Source organism: Hibiscus syriacus, unplaced genomic scaffold (genome assembly GCF_006381635.1).
Source record: "Hibiscus syriacus cultivar Baekdansim isolate YM2019G1 unplaced genomic scaffold, ASM638163v2 tig00110747_pilon, whole genome shotgun sequence".
Lineage (NCBI taxonomy): Eukaryota > Viridiplantae > Streptophyta > Magnoliopsida > Malvales > Malvaceae > Hibiscus > Hibiscus syriacus.
The window spans coordinates 2,034,483-2,054,623 of NW_024062848.1; the positions used below are offsets into that span (position 1 = coordinate 2,034,483).

The 20,141-nt window shown below is 36.2% G+C and overlaps 1 pseudogene; it reads left to right on the plus strand.

The window, feature by feature from the left end:
* Positions 1-20,141, plus strand: part of LOC120139473 — a 38,243-nt pseudogene that overhangs the window by 16,650 nt on the left and 1,452 nt on the right.

The following is a 20,141-nucleotide window of genomic DNA, read 5'->3' on the forward strand; positions in this document are numbered from 1 at the left end:
CGTTTTTATATAAATGCCGATAAATACTGTACATACATGGCGTTTTATACAAACGCCACTAATTACACGTACATACGTGGCATTTTAAGCACAAACGCCGCTAATTACAGGTACATACGTGGCATTTTATGCACAAACGCTGCTAATTACACGTACATACGTGGCATTTTATGTACAAACGCTGCGAATTACACGTACTATAGTGGCGTTTTTATATAAACGCCGATAAATATTGTACGTTAGTGGCGTTTTAAGTACAAACGCCACTAATTACACGTTCTTTAGTGGCGTTTTATGCAAAAATGCCGCTAATTACACGTACTCTAGCTAGTTGCATTTTTATATAAACACTGAGAAATATTATACTTTAGTGGCGTTGCAAGCACAAACGCCGCTAATTACACGTACTTTAGTGGTGTTTTTAATATAAACGCCGCTAAATACTAGTACTTTAGTGGTGTTTTTAGAAAAAACGATCGTCTTGATCCATTCAAAACGCTGTGTTTTGGGGACTTTTGTTCTTACCTTCTGCTTTACCCAAAACGCAACACGCAAGCCTCGATCATCAGCGTAGCATCTCATTCATTCAGCTTTCATTTCACCCAAATCTCCAAACCCTAGCCCCGCACAGCCACCATAGCCCAAAATCCACCATTAGCGTAGCATCTCGCCGACGTCGTACTCTTCTGTTCGTCAACCGCTGTCGTACCCAATGTTATTAGGGTGTGCTGGAATCTAAATTTAGGAATTTCAAAAACTCGTGACGGGTAATCGTGAAGCATCTCACCGCCGTCGTACTCTTCCGGTCGTCAACTGTCAACTACCTGCAGGTATGTTTTCTTGTCCATCACACCCTACTTTCAATCGGCCATGTTGTTGTGGTTGGGTTTTTTTTAATTGTGAATGTTGGGAGTTTTGTGAAACCAGTTTTGAACGAAGTGAATGAACAAATATTGATTTTTTTCTTTTCTTTTTGCTCTTTATGAGTTTTAGAGTAACACATTTTTCTCTTATTTCTTATTTGCAAGAACTAGGAGACTTGAATTCTCTTTTGGTTATATTCTAGATGAATTTGAATAATTAGAATTGATTAGGAAATACAACATTGTAGAAAAGTAATAGAGGCTAGAAAGTGTGAGCACGGAAGAGGAGGAATAACTTATTCAACTCCACTTACTTCACTTGGTTCACCATTCTCAATATTTTTAACAATGGGGTTGCCGTAAGTTCCCTCGGATGGTATTTCTGATGAAGGTCAAGCCGCATCTGTAGATACATTTTCGTAAAGCCCGCCACAGTTTTCACGTGTTTCCTTGGTGGTTTTAACAATGGGTTTTAACCAGACCATTGGTGGTTCCTTGTGTTCTTCACTTGGATATTTTCAAAGGAAAACTTCTCTGGAGCTGTAAGAGGATTCTTTCAAACTTGGCGGGAAAACAAATGCTTCACCCAATGCTCATGGGCTGAAAATTGGCTATTCCAATGATGTTGGATCATTTGCTCCTCCTAGAAGTGAATTGAAAGTCCAAAACCCTGCTTCTAGGATTATGGGTTTTGAATCATATGGAACTAGTAAGGTACTGGAGGGAACTCTTATTGATGTTCACTCTTCTCCTATTGGTGTCAGAGCTAATGAAACAGAGTCTAGTATGCCTTTAGTCAGGAAGCGACTGTTGTCTCCATTAAATAGCATGCTTTTCTCGGATAAATTTCAGGGCGACCCTCTTAACATTAGCTACAACAGCACCCAAGTAAACTCCTCTTCCTTAGCTGATAAGCACAGGGATTCTGATCCACAAGACAATAAGAAATCAAATATTGGCAGCAAAATTAATTCACGACACCATCCTGGTCTTTGTCAAGCTGCTTTGAACATGGAAACAATCTATATAACAAAGGGGGAACTGCTTCAGTTATTTTTACAGATGGTCCTTTGCTGGAAAACAAGGAATCACATCTTTCTCGTCTTTTTTCATATTCGTCTGGTACTGATCAGTCCCATGAATCAAGTAAGATAAGGTCCCGAAGTGGATTAATATCTATATCCCCCCCAAATTGCAACTTCACCTGTTTCTTTATCACCGCTTGGTCCAAAGTTCAGTGAAAAGATAACAGCTGCTAGAGGATGCCGGAATCTTAAAAAAGATATTGATAATTCTCGTTCAACTCTAAAGAATTTAGAGCATTCAGTTGAAAGTTTTGACTCTGGTATTATATTTACTGAAGAAGAGTTTGAGATTTCTAGCATATTACTTGAAGATATTAGTTATTTGCACAAAGAATTTTGTTGTTCTCTGGAAAATGCTGCTAGTTCTTGCTCTTTATGAGTTTTTGATAATTCTATATTTTATTATTGAAATTGTTTTCGATTAGTTTGTAACTTAAATTTAATACATTATACACGGGGATTTTTTTCCAATCTAAATTTAAGAATTTCAAAAACTTGTGACGGGTAATCGTGAAGCATCTCGCCGCCATCGTACTCTTGTGCTCTTCCTTTTCTTTTCCATTTCTAGAAATACAAAAATATGATTTTTTGTCTGCGTTTATAATGCAAAATCTAGGTTGTTAATGGTGAAATTATAATGGACTATGTATGTATGTATGTGTTATACGAATGCATATCATTTTCTTGTATACCTGCTCCTCTTGTCATATTTTCACAAAACTAGAATACAATACCTTCTCAAATTATGTTCATTTTAAGCATATGTCCCGTTTCGAGATATACTACTTAATTTCTTTTTATATTCTTTATTTACACATCCAAAATAAATAATTGTGATAGACATTACACATCCAAAATAAATCATTTTCATGCTCAGCTCTTTCTTTTTCATTTCCAGATCTTTGTAATCTTATTTCTTCTCTTATTCTTCAATCTGTAGAACCCTTGTATACGAACTGTAGTTATTATGCCCAATTTCTTTTATACTTTTATACTTTATTTTATATTAACCCTTTTTATAGCCATTGAGGTTTCCATCCTCTTATGCTTAGTATACTTGTGTAAATTGTAAGCGAGTCACCTCTAAATGCATTGCTATCTGAGCCAGTGTTCATTACCGTTTTGACCAACGTATTCTTCTTCAAAAACTTACAGTGCAGGTAATTATAGAGTTCAATAATATTGTTATGGTTAGCATTTTCAAATACTTATGATTCATCAGTTAGTTCAGTTTACATTTTGATTAATTTCTATTATTTCCTTACTGAAAAACTTTGCCTAATTTGGTATCTTGACCTTTAGTTTTATAAATAAAAACTTTGCCTAATTTGTCTAAAGTGATTAGTTCTATACTATGTAGTTCTATATATGCACCCCTATAGTTTTTATAAAATAACAGAGATACAATTGCTCCCATATCATTTTTATAAAATAACAGAGATACAATTGCTCCCAGATCTTATAATTTAGGAGTGATTAGTTGTATACTATGAAAATATTAGTATTCACTAAATCTTATAGTTTAATGTTTATGTTTAGGTTCTAACTTTTTCTATAATATTACCATTTAACATTTGAAATTGGAACTCCATAAATACGAAATGGATAAGACTTGGATGGATTTCTCAAGGGTAAGCGTCGAATATCGAAATGGAGTTGAAAACTTTCTAAATTTAGCTTTTCTGAATGCAAGCCAAGCGAATATGATTCTTTGCCCTTGTAAGAACTGTGTTAACATTAACTGGCACATTCGTGAAGTTGTGTACGAGCATCTAGTTATTTTTGGATTTGTTCGGGGGTATAGAAAATGGATCTTTCATGGAGAGTTTGTATCAGATAGATATGCTTCCTTTGAGTTATTCAACTTATCCTTCTCCTTCTCACCATCCAACTTTTAGAGAATATGACATGGAAGGGATGTTACGAGATGCATTTAATATGCACAATAGTCAGCCGGGCGTTATAGAAAATTATTGGCAGAATGATGTTAACGATTCCATTGAGATGAGAAGAACTGGATGCGATGAAGAGCCAAATGGAGAAGCGACAAAGTTTTACAAGTTGCTGAATGAAATGAATGAACAACTTTATGACGGATCAAAGTTTTCAAATCTTTCTTTTTGCATTCGTCTTTTCCACTTAAAATGCCTGGGAGGCTAGACTGGGAACTCCTTTACGCAATTGTTGGAGTTACTAGGAGAAGTGTTTCCTTTTGCAAAAATCCCTCAATCAAGTAAAGATATGAAGAAAATGATAAAAGATTTAGGTCTTGGATATGAAAAAATTCATAGTTGTCCGAATAATTGTATGTTGTATTGGGGTGATCAAAAAAATCAAGAGTCTTGTCATGTATGTGGAAAATATCGATGGATGAGTAGGGAGGCAGAAAATGTTACTGAGGATGAAGCTCAAGCACCATCAAGAAAGAAGCCGGTCAAAATTCTCTGATATTTTCCTCTCATACCTAGGCTACAAAGGTTATTTATGTCCTCCAAGACTGCTGAGTCTATGAGGTGGCATCATGATGGCAGAACCGATGATGGATTATTACGGCATCCTGCGGATTCTTTATCTTGGAAGTCATTTGACAACAAGTATCCAAGTTTTGCGAGAGATCCTCGAAATGTCAGGCTCGGTCTTACAACTGATGGGTTTAATCCATTCAAAATCATGAGTACTTCGTATAGTACTTGGCCTGTTGTACTTGTTCCATACAATTTCCCGCCATGAATTTGCATGAAACAATTATCTTTCATCTTATCCATGATAATCTCTGGTGAGAAAGGCCACGAAAATGATATTGATATTTACATGCATCCGTTAATTGCAGAGTTAAAATAGTTATGGGAAGGGGTCAAAAAGTATGATGTGTTGACGAAGGAGAACTTTAATTTACGCGCGAATTTATTATGGACAATTAATGATTTTCCTGCGTATGTAAATTTATCTGGTTGTAGTACCAAAGGTCATTATGCTTGTCCTTGTTGTTCTCTACAAACATGTTCGAAGTGGTTGGTTAATGGAAAGAAGTTCTCTTATATGGGACATCGTCGGTGGTTACCTGATAATCATAGATTTAGAAGTTAAAAGAATATGTTTGATGGTGATGAAGAGTTTCGAAATGCTCCTGACCAAACAACCGGTTCTCAAATATTCAGAATGTTGAAAAATATAAATTTTACTTATGGAAAGATGAATCAACCAAGTAGTACACGATCAAAGAAAAAGGCAAAGTAGGTCAATAAAGAGGTTGAAGTTGACGAACAAACTAATAATGAGTCTGATGAAGAGGATGATCCAAATGAGGTATGCTTGTGGAAAAAGAGGAGTATATTCTTCGAGTTGCCTTATTGGAAAAAGTAGATTTAGAGACATAATCTTGATGTAATGCATATTGAGAAGAATGTTTGTGAGAATATTATCGGGATCATTCTGAATGATGGCTGAAAATCTAAAGATAATCTTAATAGTCGACTTGACTTAGTGGACATAGGAATTTGGCATGATCTTCATCCGTAATTATGTCCAAATGGAAGAAATTTCTTGCCGCCTTCTATTTTTTCTCTTTCGAAGAAAGAAAAAAAAAGTGTTTTGCACGGTGTTGACAGATATAAAGGTCCTAGATGGGTATGCATCAAATATTTCTCGATGTGTCAGTGTTAAAGATCGAAGACTTTATGGTTTAAAGTCACATGATTATCACATATTAATGCAAGACTTACTGCCAGTAGCTGTTCGTGGTTGCATGTCGAGTAAGGTGACGTCTTGTATCATTGAACTTTCTAATATAATGAAAGCCATCTATGGGAAAGTTCTAATGGTTGAAGAACTTGATAAACTACAAGATCGAGTCGCCTTGACTTTATGCAATTTGGAGCAGATATTTTTGCCTTCATTTTTCACAATTATGGTGCATCTGCTAATTCATCTTTCTCACGAAGCAAGAGTTGGTGATCCAGTTTTCTATCGATGGATGTACCCTATAGAGAGGTATTAATTGAATTACATGAAATGAATGAACTACTGGTTATACCTCTCACTCAAATGTTTTTACGTTGTATGTTGTTTTGTGTATAGGTTCTTGGGCAAGTTGAAGTCTTATTGTCGTAATAAGCGTTATCCAAAAGGATCAATTGCTGAAGGGTATTTGGCAGAGGAATGCATGACATTTTGCTCAAGATATTTGGAAGATGTTGAAACAAGATGGAATAGACCAAATCGAAATGATGTGTTAAGTACTGATGACTTTCCTCAACATTATTTGTTTGGAAGTTATGGTCAACCATTAGGGAAAGTTGAAATTGCACACTTAGATGACACGTCTTGGGTACAAGCACACCGATATGTTCTTTTCCATCACAATTCAATAGATCCCTTTCGCACGTAAGTCTTTCAGACCCAATCCTAATGAAATCTCTTTATCTTTTATATTTATCAATTTATAATGACATAATATTATTTTATAGTGAGTTTAAAGAAGTATTGAGATCTCGAGCACGCTCCCGAAGATTAAATCAGCAAGAGCTACATAAGTTATTCACAGAAACTTTTTCATGAATGGTTAGGCCATACGGTAAGCTACATAATATTATATATGTCTTGCTTTTTATATCGACGTCAATGCAAATTAATTCACCATTCATGTGTAATAGGTTTGGAGTGGGAGAGGAGTTAGTGATGAAGTTAAATGGCTTTCTCAAGGTCCGAATAGAATAGTTAAAAGATATAATACCTTCCTCATTAATGGGTTCAGGTTCCACACGAAATCTCGTGAAAGATTAAGGAGGACACAAAATTGTGGAGTCGTAGTTACTTCGTCAACTACAAGTTATGCTACTGTAAGGGACAATAATCCACATGAGGGAGAGATCGATTATTATGGAAATCTTACGGACATTATTGAGTTAGATTATTATGGAAAACAAAAGGTTGTGTTGTTTCAATGTGAATGGGTTGATGTAAATAGAGGTATAAAAAGAGATAAATTCGGGTTTACAATGGTGAATTTCTCTCGATTAATTCACACGGGTCAACGTTTGATGGATGAACCATATGTATTTTCTTCTCAAGTGAAACAAGTATTTTATTGTCACGATCCAATGGATGACGGTTGGTATGTTGTGCTTCGAAATACTCCCAGAGACTTGATAGACATCGGGGATGGAAGTAGAGATGACATTGAAACAAGATCAGAATGTTTACCTCTACTACCACAAAACTTAGATGAAACTATCACTAATACAACACAATTTCAATGGGTTAGTGAGGACGTTGATGAAGATATTTATGACAACTGACATTACATAAGACTTTTGTACGATTTTATATCTTCATTTATTTATTTATAATGTTATAACCTTTAACATGTTGTCTTTCAATATATTCATTAATTAATTCATTTTTTATTACTCATGTTTGTTTATTATAGATATCATGCCGAGGAGAAAAATAACTGATTTGCGGGTTGTTCGAGCTTCTGAAGACTATGAAGAAAGAAATAACGAGGAATCGAATGCACCTGAGTCTTCCAAAGTTCCTGAAACTGTTGAAGAAGAAGTATAAATTTAATGTAATCTTCAAAACATTATTTATTACTTTGTTCATTTTCAAAACTGGCATTTAATAATTTATTATATAGTTGAAAATACTGGAACGCGCAAGACTCGAGGGCGTACAACTTTGAAGGAATTATACCAACTTCCTCATGGGCATCGTGTCAAAGTTTCAAGAAATGATGCCGGTCAACCTATTGGCCCAGAATCACGTCTACTAGAAGTTTACTTAGCCATAGTTGGACGTAATGTGAATCTGTTACCGATCAATTATGAGTCATGGCGCGAAATGCCTAATACTAAAAAAAATCAAGCGTTGGATTTTGTTAAGGTAATAATGTCATTATAATAGATACTCTATGGAAATTCAATACTAATTTATACTTACGGTGCACACTTATTTGCTGTATAGGAGAAATTTTCTTTAGAGGTCTCTGATGATTATGTGAAGCAAGCGTTAGGGAAGATATGGAGGGACCACAAGAGCTCCTTAAAGAAGAAATACTTCAAGAATGATCTCAGCCTTGAAGAGAAGTTGCAAACAGTCCCACCAGGAATGCTCAGGTACCAATGGGAAGATGCAGTCATATTTTGGAGTTCAAAAAAAGGACAGGTATGATGTATTTTTCAAAAATAATTGTAACAAATTTTAAATCATCATTAAAAGTGATTGTTTTACATTGTAGGATCGAGAGCATGTTGGTGTTGCTAGCAGGCAACAACAAAAGTTTACGCACACGGCTGGATCAAAGAGCTTTTCTTGTATAGCTCATGAGGAGGTATTATAGATTATTGAAATAGTTTTTTGTATTACATGTACATACTAACTCATAGTAATTATATTATGGTATATTGTAGGAAAATACATCCGGTTCTAAAGTTGGTCGAATCCAACTCTTCGACATGACACATATGAAGAAGGATGGCACTCCTATGATTGCTGACGCTGCAGAAATTATGGTACGTTTGTTGGGTAGACGTTTCAAATTTACCTGACTTTATTTATATTTGTACCATGACATTTTTTATTTTAATTAATTATTCACTTTATTATTAGGAAAAATTGAGGGAGAAAAAGGCGGAGCATCATGCTACTGCATCGAGTCACGTATTGTTAATGATGATGACATTGAAAACCAAGCTATTAATGACGTTTTGGGTCCTGAAAGATATGGTCGGGTGTGCTGTCAAGGGTCATTCGTTACTCCCACCAAATATTTTGGATCCAGCTCATCACAATACATGTCATCACATTCTTGCTCTTCCCACCATGAAGTTAGTCGTTTAAAAGAAAAGTTGGCTGAGATGGATCAACAAATGGCTAACTTGAAAGAGGAAAATGAAGCAAGGGAAGCAGAGAGAGCAGCAGTGGAAGCAGAGAAAGAAGCAGTGATAGCATAGAGAGAAGCAGCATATCAGCAGAGATGTGAAGAATTTAAAAAACGACTCAATGATATGATGCTAATGATACAGAAAACGCAACCTCAGAATCCATCATCGTAGTCTCATTTATGTTATAATGAGCATTTTGTTAATATTACTGAACCTTGTTTAACTGAACTTATATTACATTAATGAAAACTTTTATTTATTATATTGGATTTGATATTGTTTGTTATGGATAAAGAGAATATATTATTGTTGTTTTGTTTGTTGGATAATGGAACAGTTTGAAAATCATATTTGGGGTAATCAAGCATTATTTTTAAAATGTTAAATTATGTGTTATTTAGCGGCATTTGTAAAACAAACGCCATAATATACCATACATTTAGTGGCGTTTGTATACTAGAAACGTCGCTATATACCGAATTTTAGTAGCGTTGTATGGAAACGCCGCTAAATCTCAACACCTATTACGGCATTTTCAATAAAAACGCCACTAATTCTCAACACTTATTGTGTTATTTTCGATACAAATGCCGCTAAATCTAAAAACCTACTACGTCGTTTGTGGAAAAACGCTGCAAAATATCAAAATCTTCTGCGGCGTTTGTAAGTAAAATGCCGCTAAATCTCAACACATACTAAGGAGTTTGTAGGGAAAACGCCGCTAAACATCAACACCTATTGCGGCGTTTCCGCTAAATAACAAAACCTATTGCGACGTTTGTGGAAAAACGCCGCAAAATATCAAAACCTTTGCGGCGTTTGTAAGTAAAACCGCTAAATCTCAACACATACTGCGGCGTTTGTAGGGAAAACGCCGCTAAACATCAACACCTATTGCGGCATTTCCGCTAAATAACAAAACCTATTGCGGCTTTCTTTGTCAGAAAACGCCGCTAACTTTAGCGGCGCTATTTTCAACGGCATTTTTTGTGGCGTTTGTCATAACGCCGCAAGTGATTTTCGTGGCGTTTAAAAACGCCGCTATAGGTAAAAAACGCTGCAAAAACCTGTTTTACTGTAGTGAAAATTGATTAATGGAATATAAAGATGAAGTAATATTTTTTCTTTAAAGATGAAAAGAATTATTCCCTCCCTCTTTAGACATTTGTTTTCTTTCTTTTGTTATTTTTTTTTATTTTTTTACTAACCCGGAAGAGAGAAAATGAAACGATACGCTTACTGAATCGGCTAGCTCTGATACCAAATGAAATGATCCCAATTATGTGTTTCGAGTCATATACGATGTTGCCCAATCGTGATTCTAGTAAGAACTTCTCAATGCTTTGATTGAAGACTGAAAATGCACAAACAACGTTATAAGAAGGGAAATATGTATATATAAATATGTGTATGAAAGTAATGGAAATGATAGAATGAAGTTGAAGTGGATTGTAAATGAAAGAAGTGTGGTGGTGATAGTGGTTGAATGGATGTAATGAAAATGGTGAAGGATGTTTGTGGTTGGTGTGGAGAATGATAGTAATTCAAAGGATGAATTATAACCCTCTAACTATAAATGAGTTAGGAACCAACAATATAATAAAGATGGAATCGAAGTGATAAGGGTGGAACGTAACCAACTAGCGCTATAGTAGAGCTAGGAACCAACTATAACAAGATGAAATGGATGAAGGCTCCAAGACCGACAAGAAACCGATAGAGTTCTAATCCAAGAACTAAAATGAAAGCAATCTTTCAAAGTATTTTCATAAATCAAATTGTGTGTCTACAATTGATCCCAAAGGTGCCTATTTATAGTATTTCTAAGAAGCATATGAAAAGACTCAAAAGATGATAACATTCTCATCAATTTAGCAATAAAATGCACTTGAATGCTTTGTCTTCTTATCTTCAAAGTTGGATAAATATTCTAGATCATTTTGGGGATAAATCTAGATAATTTGAAGCTGAATATGGCCTTAATTTCGTCCAAGAAGGAGGGGTGACTCTTGGGCTGCCTTGCTTTGCTTGCAAATGGAAGAAAAGATGATAAATGAAGTCATAGGATGAATGTGAACATCCTACATGTCCAAATCAACTTGTCTCTTCAAATTCCTTTATGATTTTATCACTTAATTTTGTGATTAAATGAAATAAAATCAGTCTTCATTGCTTGTTCCTTGGTAGAACTTGAATAGCCTTCAAAGATTGATAAGACTTCAATAGGTGAATTATGAAGAATTGAATGCATTGTCTCTCCAAGAATATGAACAACCTTGAAAAGATGAAAAGAATTAATCATTGAATTGCTTTGAATAGAAGCATTAAGATAGCCTTCAATTGCTTGTTTCTTGGTAGAAGATGAAAGGAATCTTCCTTGACTCAAACTCATCCAAATCATCCATGCATGAAATTTCCGTAATGAAAATTCCAACCTGCACTTTCTTTGGTAATTCGATCATATCTCAAGCTCCCGATATTGAATTGAGGTGATTCAAAAGGCGTTGGAAAGCTAAGAGATAGAGGAATAATTTCCAATTGGTTTGTGAACCCAAAAATGTTGTATCACATCCAGAATTAGAATACATTCTGACTAATATTCTTGCATCTGTTGAGACTGTTCAGCTTCCCTCTTGCACCTAAACACAAAGATAAAATTTATTCAATCATAACATGTAAATATGCATGGGATAATTAAGGGTTAGTTTGATTAATGAACTAACATTATTCAATGAACTAACTTTATTCAATGAACTAGATTCTTTAAATGCAATGCATGCTTAAATGAACATCACACTTATTAAATGCAATGAATGTTATGCAACTCATGCAAATTCATGCACAAGTAAAAGGATGAAATCCTCCCTTAAACTTGGTTGTTCATTCTTCACATTCCAGCCTTGAGTATGATGGTGGAGGTTCTTCTTTTGGACTGAAAAAGGCTTCCGAAAATCTAAACTTGGTTTGAAATTCCCAGATTAAACTCGAATAAGCTTCTAGAAGCTTCTCGAATATAAACAACTTGCCTCGATCAAACGGTCTCAAGGAGATTGCAGAAAATGATGTAAGACGCATAGCCGAGATCACATCACTTCTTCTTCAAGATTTCCATTGAGAAATGCATTTTTCACATCTAGTTGGTGAAGTATCCAATCCTTGTTTACTGCCAAGGATAATAGAACTCGAACAGTGTTGTGTTTTGCAACTGGAGCAAAGGTCTCTTGATAGTCAACGCCGTAAGTCTGAGTGAACCTTTTTGCCACAAGTCTGTCCTTATATCTCTCAATTTTTCCATCTGCCATGAATTTCACAGTAAAGACCCATTTGTAGCTGACTGGTTTCTTGTCTTTAGGTAGATCAATGATGACTCAGGTTTTGTTGTTTTCTAGAGCTGAAATTTATTCTTCAACTGCCTTCTTCTACTCAAGACTTTTTAATGCCTCGTCTATGGTTTCTGGAATGTGAGTATGATTAACCTGAGGTGTGAAAGTCTTAAAACCAGACATTAGTTTCCCATAACCAACAAATTTACTAATCGGATGAGTTGTACATCGTCTTACTCCCTTTCTTTGAGCAATTGGTAACTCACTAGTATCAATTACCACATTCAACTTACTTTGGCCATCATCTCCTTTGTCTATCGATGGATTTAAATCCGGTTCTGGCTCTTGACAATGCATTGGATTCGGTGTAGAAGGTAGGGCTTGTTTGGGTCGTCTTGTGTAGGTGAGAATATCGATAGATGGCCTGGGTGTTTTATGAGAGTCGATGGGATTAATGGATTGGTTTTCATTATCAGATGTGGTGGTGTTAAGAGGTTGTGGAGTGGTAGTTTTTTCAGTAGAAGATGGACTGATGGGTAACTCAGTGATAATCAGTAAAAATTGAAATTCAGACTCACTTTCCCCCTGGATTTCAGTTTTTGAGAAGAATTATCTATGCTCTTGAAAAGTGACATCCATAGATGTGAAGAACTATTTTTTAGAAGGAGAGTAGCAACGATAACCTTTCTGATGGGATGAATAACCAACAAAGACACACCAAATTGGTTGAGGATCAAGTTTAGATTTATGAGGATTATGGTCATGGACAAAGGCAGTACAACCAAATACATGGAGTGGAACAGAAGTGGAAGGTTTGAAATGATATCCCGTAGACACTTAAAGGCAAGAATCATACTAGGAAAACAATTGATTAGAAAAGTAGATGTTAAGAGAGCCTCACCCAAAGGTATTTTGAAACAATAGAAGAAAAAAAGGAGTGCACAGGTTACCTCAAGAAGAAGATAGTTTTTATGTTCGATGACCCCATTTTGTTGTGGAGTGTCGACACAGGAAGTGAGGTGGACTATTGCGTTTTCCTGGAAGAAAGATCCCAACGACTGAGAGAGGTACTCCCCACTATTATCAGATTTAAGGATGCCAATAAAACTTTGGAATTGCATTTCAACCATTTTGTGGAAGCGTTTGAAAATGATAGAAGACTCAGTAAGAAAGGTCCAAGTGATACTAGAACGGTCTTCAATAAAGGTAGTAAACCAACGAATTCCATGTAAACTCATAACCCGTGAAGGTCCCTAGATGTCACTATGAATTAAGGAAAAAGGTTTAGGCGAGCGGGAGGGAGAAGGAGGATAAGAACTCCTAATGTGTTTTGCAAGAGAACAAATTTCACAAGAAAATGATGAGAGAATTTTATTAATAAATAATTTGGGAAACAATTTTGCAACATAAGGAAAACTTGGGTGACCTAACCTAAAATGCCATAACACAATGTCGACGGTCGATCTGTAGCAGAAACTGAAACAAATGATGTAGAGTCCACCATGATGCCTAACATTGCCAATCACCATCCCCGAGGTCAAATCCTGAAATTCATAATGATCACGATAAAATGAGAAGTACAACCTAAATCGGTAGATAATTTGTTAATCGAAAGAAGTTTTCAAGTCACACTTAGAATAAATAGAACATTAGACAAAATAATTCGGCTATTAATGCGAACCGACCCACTGCACTTAACCAGTGATAGGACCCATCAACAGTACAAACACTGCATGAGATACCATTTTTGTGAAACGTTGAAAATAAACTGAAGTTGCCTGTCGTATGATCACTTGCTCCAGAATCAACAATCCAAGAGACATATCTGGGTAAAGGGGATAAGGAGGCAAAATGAGAACTACCATCGCTAACAGTGTAGACAAACTTGGGCTCAGTAGCAAGTGGAATCTGTAAATGACCAAACATCTACCGTAGATCATCTAACTGTTGACGAGAAAAGAAACCACCTTTCAATGTTGTTACAGCAGAGTTACCGTGGGATGGACGCAAGAAGGATTTTGATGGAGACAAGTTGGTCGGACGACCATGTAGCTTCCAGAATTTATCACGAACATGACCAGGTTTCCAGCAGTGATCGCACCAGGTACGATCTTTCTTGACATGGGTGTCACCGGAGGAATAGGTATTCAAGGTAGAACTTTCAACGGATGATGGAAGTATTAGAGAGCGGTAGTTTTCTTCACAGCGAACCTAAGAAAACACCTCGTGAAGGACAGAAGTGGCCTGATGCCCAGAATCCAGCCACATACATCATCAAGAGAGACAGACAACCCTGACAGGAATTGAAAAATACGTAGTTTTTCAAGCAGCCCTTTGTAGAGTTTGGCATCTGCACCGGTCTTCCAAGCGGGACTTTCGAACAGATCAATTTGTTGCCATAAGCGAGATAGCTGAGTGAAGTATTCCGTAACAGTAAGATCGCTCTGCTTCAAGTTATTGATCTAGCATTCAATAGGAAATAGAGCGGACAAGTTTTCCAGATTAGAGCATGTCTCCTTGGCAGCATTCCAGATTTTCGAGGCGATGGTGTAGAGCATGAAGTCTACGCTAATGTTAGGCAGTATAGAGTTGAGGAGCCACGACATGATTGCGGTGTTCTCTATGAGCCAAGTGTCGTATTGGGGATCGGAGGGATCGGGGACCGACATATTATCCAAAGAGATATTGATGTTTTCGGTGACTAGTGATGAGCAAACACATGAATTGAGACCAGACAATGTAATTCTCACCATTTAGACGATGACCAGTAGTGGATGAGGAAACTGAGTCGCAAGGAGATGACTGGATAATGGAATTTTTAGCCTCGGATGGAAGACTAGATGAAGAAGGATATATCATAACAGCCGAGAAAAGGAATTGAAGGCTTTGTTACGGGGAGACCGGGTTGGCCGAACAGTGACCAAACAGCAAGAAAGACTGTCGCTGTAATGAGAGTAGTATAGAGAGGAGAGCAGCGACACTGTAAGAAGAGTAATACTAGGAGAAGAGCAGTGATTCAATGGAGAACGCTGCAGTGGTGCAGTAAGGAGGACAAAATTTTATGATTGGGAGGACGACAAACGGCAGCTGCAGCAAGGCTGGGATTGATGCCGGCGACTGATACCATGTAAATAACCATATTTTTCGGTAGTGAAAGAATTAAAATACTTTTATTCAAAAGAAAATTGTATATTTCACAAGAGGGGACATGGGGTATTTATATACATGAAGTAGAGACCTAGATAAAATAGGAGTTATATTTTCTACAAATTAGGAGATAGTTTTAGAGATAAATTAGGATTAAGAGTTTAACTTAAACACTACTTATAATTTTTTCTTGTGCAATCCAAGGTGGTTATATGCATGCATAGAAAAATTGCATCAAAAGATCACAAGCTGGTATCTTGGGTCGATGGTGGTTTATCTGCTATTTCTGTATTACTGGAGAAAAAAGCTAGATGGAGTGAGCTTGCTCTATATGTTCTTCCCCGAGATGGAGAATCATTGTGGTATATTTTGGTTAACATGCATTTACTTCCTGATGTTAAAAATGTTGAGGTATGTTACAATGTTACAAATGTGCCTCTTAAATTTTCTTTATTCTGAGAGCATCTTTGTGGATGTAAATGAAAACTATGCCCATAGTTAGAGATTTATTACCAACTTTGTGTTACAGTTGGAGGAGATGAGCGTGGATGAGAAGAAGGATTTGGGGAAGCAATTGGGGAAATCAGAGGTCAAGGGTTAGGGATTGAGGCTTGAGAGGTAATTAAAAAGGGGAATTTAGAGATTTAAGAACAAGAAACGGGTATGATACATTTACCTTCTGAAGTGGAGTTACCCGATCCAGACAGAGTTGGACCGCCCAAGTCTCCAGCCCGAAAAGAGTTGAAGCAGCCCAGGTCGTGTGGCCCAATAACCTGCAAGGAGAAAGAATATAACAATTAATCTGTTATAGTTTGTTATAAGGATAGACATCTGGCATATTTCAAATTTCGTTTTTAGCCTTGTAACTAAATAATACTGTTGTAGAGTCATTTTGATCTCTAAAGTTATGAATGAAGAATTTCATTTTTCTCTGAAATCTCTATTCTCTATCTTCTTGAATCCTTTCTATTTCTTAAAACTATAACAAATTGGTATCAGAGCCTCGATTTCTGGCAAAATCAGTGGGCATGACAAAGAAGAATCAAAGTATGTAAGCTGATTTATCTGGTTTGCAAAAACTGACTGAGGAACTAACTGCTCTGGTGAAACAAGGAAAAGATGAGTCTAATCCACCTAAACGGTAGGAGACTCAGGAAAATAGGATTACTACACTGGAGTCTAGAATGACTACAAATCAAGGATACGTTGAGAAAATCTTGAAGATTCTGACTGGTAGGAAGGAGGATCAAAACCATTCTACTGATGACCAGGTACAGACTCCTAACTCATCCAATATGAGTGGTAAAAAACCTGTTAAGGTGACAGTGATTAATGATAAGACTCGGTTTACTTATCAACCTGATGAGTCTAGAATTCTTAAGCCTAAACCAGAAGATTTGCCAGCTCATCTAGCTAGATTTAAAAATGACAACAAAATGGGGGAGAACAGTGCTGTTAGAACCTAGTTAATGGCTTTAGAAGTGGATAAAAGAGGTATATGGGATCTTCTAATATGTCAGGGATTATGCTGCACAGACCTAAAATTGAGCTACCTTTTTTGATGGTAGTAATCCAAGAGGTTGGCTACAAAAATGCCTCAAGTACTTTTCACTATGTAGTATTGCTGAAGAGCAAAGAGTGGAAGTAGCTACAATGTACTTAACAGGTAAAGAAAAAAATTTGGTTTGATGGTTATATTATGCAAAAACATCATGTAAACTGGCATGAGTTTGAGGCAGATTTATGTCATAGGTTTTGTGATAAAGCTTTTGTTGATATAGTAGAAGAGTTCACCAAACTAGTACAAAAAGGGTCTGTAGAGGAGTATCAGGACATATTTGAGGAATTACAGCCTCACATGCTTTTACAGAATCCTACCTTTGTTCATTAGTGGATTAAGAGATGATATTAAACATAGAGTTAAAGCTCTAGACCCTAAGACATTATTTGAGACATGCAGGCAAGCTAAGTTATATGAGTTGTCTGTTGAATTTGAGAGCAAAAGATTGAGACCCTCTTTAAAAAACCAAACTTAAACCCCCTACCTGGTTCTAAGCCTAATCAGTTACCATTACCACAGAAGAATACAACCAATACAACACAAAAACATAACTTGATAGACTACAGAAGAAAGAACAATTTATGCTTTAAGTGTGGTGTAAAATTTGTTCTAGGCCATCAGTGTAAAACAAAACAGATAAATATGATGATTGAGGATGAAAATGTTCTACCTTCAGAAATTTTATCTAATGATTCAGATCAACAAAATATATAGGAGTAAGAGAGCCTAGAAATATCTATGAATACTATTACTGGATGTATTGGTCATAATACATTGAGGATTCAAGGAATAATTCAGGGGAGATCATTAAATAATATTAATTGAAAGTGGGAGTACCCATGGGTTGAGGCTGGTATACAGGTAACCACTCTTCATCCTTTGGCTATTACAGTAGCTAATGGGCAACAACTCTATAGTTCAGCAAGGTGTAATGAAGTCGAATGGAAAATGCAAGTGCACTCTTTTATTCATGATTTCAGACTACTTCAGTTGGGGGTAGTGATATGGTATTAGGGGTGGATTGGATGAAATTGTTTAGTCCAATCTTGATGAACTTTAAAAACATGACAATGAGTTTTGTACATAAGGGGGAGCAAATTATTATACAGGGTCAACAACAATCAATTTTTTTGCAACAGATTTCAGGAGCTACACTAATGAAGATGACATCTTCTTACTCATCTATTTTAGGACATGTGGTATTATTCAATATGTTTGAAGGTTCCAAGACTATTCCTACAACTATCCAGCCTCTCTTGGAATAGTATCACTCTATTTTTGTTGAGCCTACAGGTCTGCCCCCTATAATGAACCATAACCATGCTATTCCTCTTAAACATAAAGCTACCCCTATCAATTTAAGACTCCTACAAATTTCCCTATAATCAGAAAGCTGAGGTAGAAAAGCAGATTGCTAATATGCTCTCCTCCTCTGTTATTCAACCAAGCAAAAGTATTTTTTCTTCTCCATGTATTTTAATAAAAAAGAAGAATGTTATTGGCAGAACAAAATTAGGCCTGAGGATATATACAAGACAATATTCAGAACTCATCAAGGCCATTATGAGTTCAAGGTAATACCCTTTGGGCTTACTAATGCCCCTGCTACATTTTAAGCTTTAATGAATGAATTATTTAGTTCATTTCTAAGAAAATTTGTCTTGGTATTCTTTGATGATATCATAGTCTATAGTACTTCTATGGCTGATCATATAATTCATTTACAATCGGTTTTGGAAGTCTTGAGGACTAATCAATTATTTGCCAAGATGTCCAAATGCTTCTTTGGACAGACTCAAGTAAAGTACTTAGGCCATATTATTTAAGCATCCAGCCTTTCTACTGAATCTACTAAAGTGGCAGCTATGAAGAATTGGCATGTGCCAAAATTTTTGAAATTTTTAAGAGGATTTTTGGGTTTGACAGGTTATTACAGAAGGTTTATAAAGAATTATGGTACCATCAGCAAACCTTTAACTCAGATGCTTAAGAAAGACAGTTTTAAGTGGACTACTGAGGCTCTAACTGCTTTTGAAAATCTGAAGCATGCTATGTGTACTGCCCCTATGCCAGCATTACCAGATTTTGGTAAAAGTTTTTACTTAGAAACAGATGCCAGTTCAGGAGGGATTGAGGTTGTATTATCTCAGGATGGTAGACCTATTGCCTACCTTAGTAAGACTCTTAGTCCTAGACATACTGCCCTGTCTATATATGAGAGAGAGTACCTTTCTATTTTATTAGCAATATCCAAATGGAGGCATTATTTAGAAAGTAGTCCTTTTATCATCAAAACTGACCATGAACCTCTCAAATATTTACTAGAGAAGAAATTAACTATTGTAATTCAAAAGAAATGACTGACTAAATTATTAGGGCTAGACTATATTATTCAATATAGGAAGGGTAAGTCTAATGTGGTTGATGATGCCCTTTCTAGATAGTAGGAAGATCAAGGATAGTATATGGCTATCGATACTACCTTAATTATTCCTAGTTGGGTGCAGGAAGTGGAAGATAGCTATAAAGAAGATACAATGGCAACTGACTGGATATCTATCTTATCAGTCAATCCTACTGCTGATCCTAGGTGGATATATTCTAAGGGTATCCTTAGATTTAAAGGTAGGGTCTATACTGGAACTACTGGAACTCTAAGACTACAACTTCTTTAAACTCTACATGATTCACCTCATGGGGGACATTTTGGAATACAATCCACTTATCAAAGGATTAAGGCTTATTTTTATTGGCCTAAGTTAAAGGCTATGGTGGCTACTTATATCAGATGTTGTACAGTTTGTCAACAGACTAAAGTGGAACATGTTGCTAAGCTAGGACTCCTACAACCACTGCCTATTCCTCAATAGGCTTGAGAGATAATTACTATGGATTTCATAGAAGGGTTACCTACATCTTTGAAGAAAAATTGTATTTTGGTGATAGTTGATAAATTTACCAAGTATAGTCACTTCCTAGCCTTATCACATCCATATTCAGTTGTTGAGGTAGCCAAATTGTATTTGGATACTGTCTATAAACTTCATGGCCAGCCTAAAATGGTCATTTCTAACAGAGACAAGACATTCACCAGTCTCTTTGGAGAGAATTGATGAAGTAACTAGGCACTAAAACCCTATTTAGTACTGCTTACCATCGAGAGACTGATGGTCAGACAGAAAGGGTGAATCAGTACTTGGAACAATATTTGAGGGGCTTATGTTCCTTTCAACTTAAGCAGTGGGCTAAGTGGCTACCACATGTAGAGTGGTGGTATA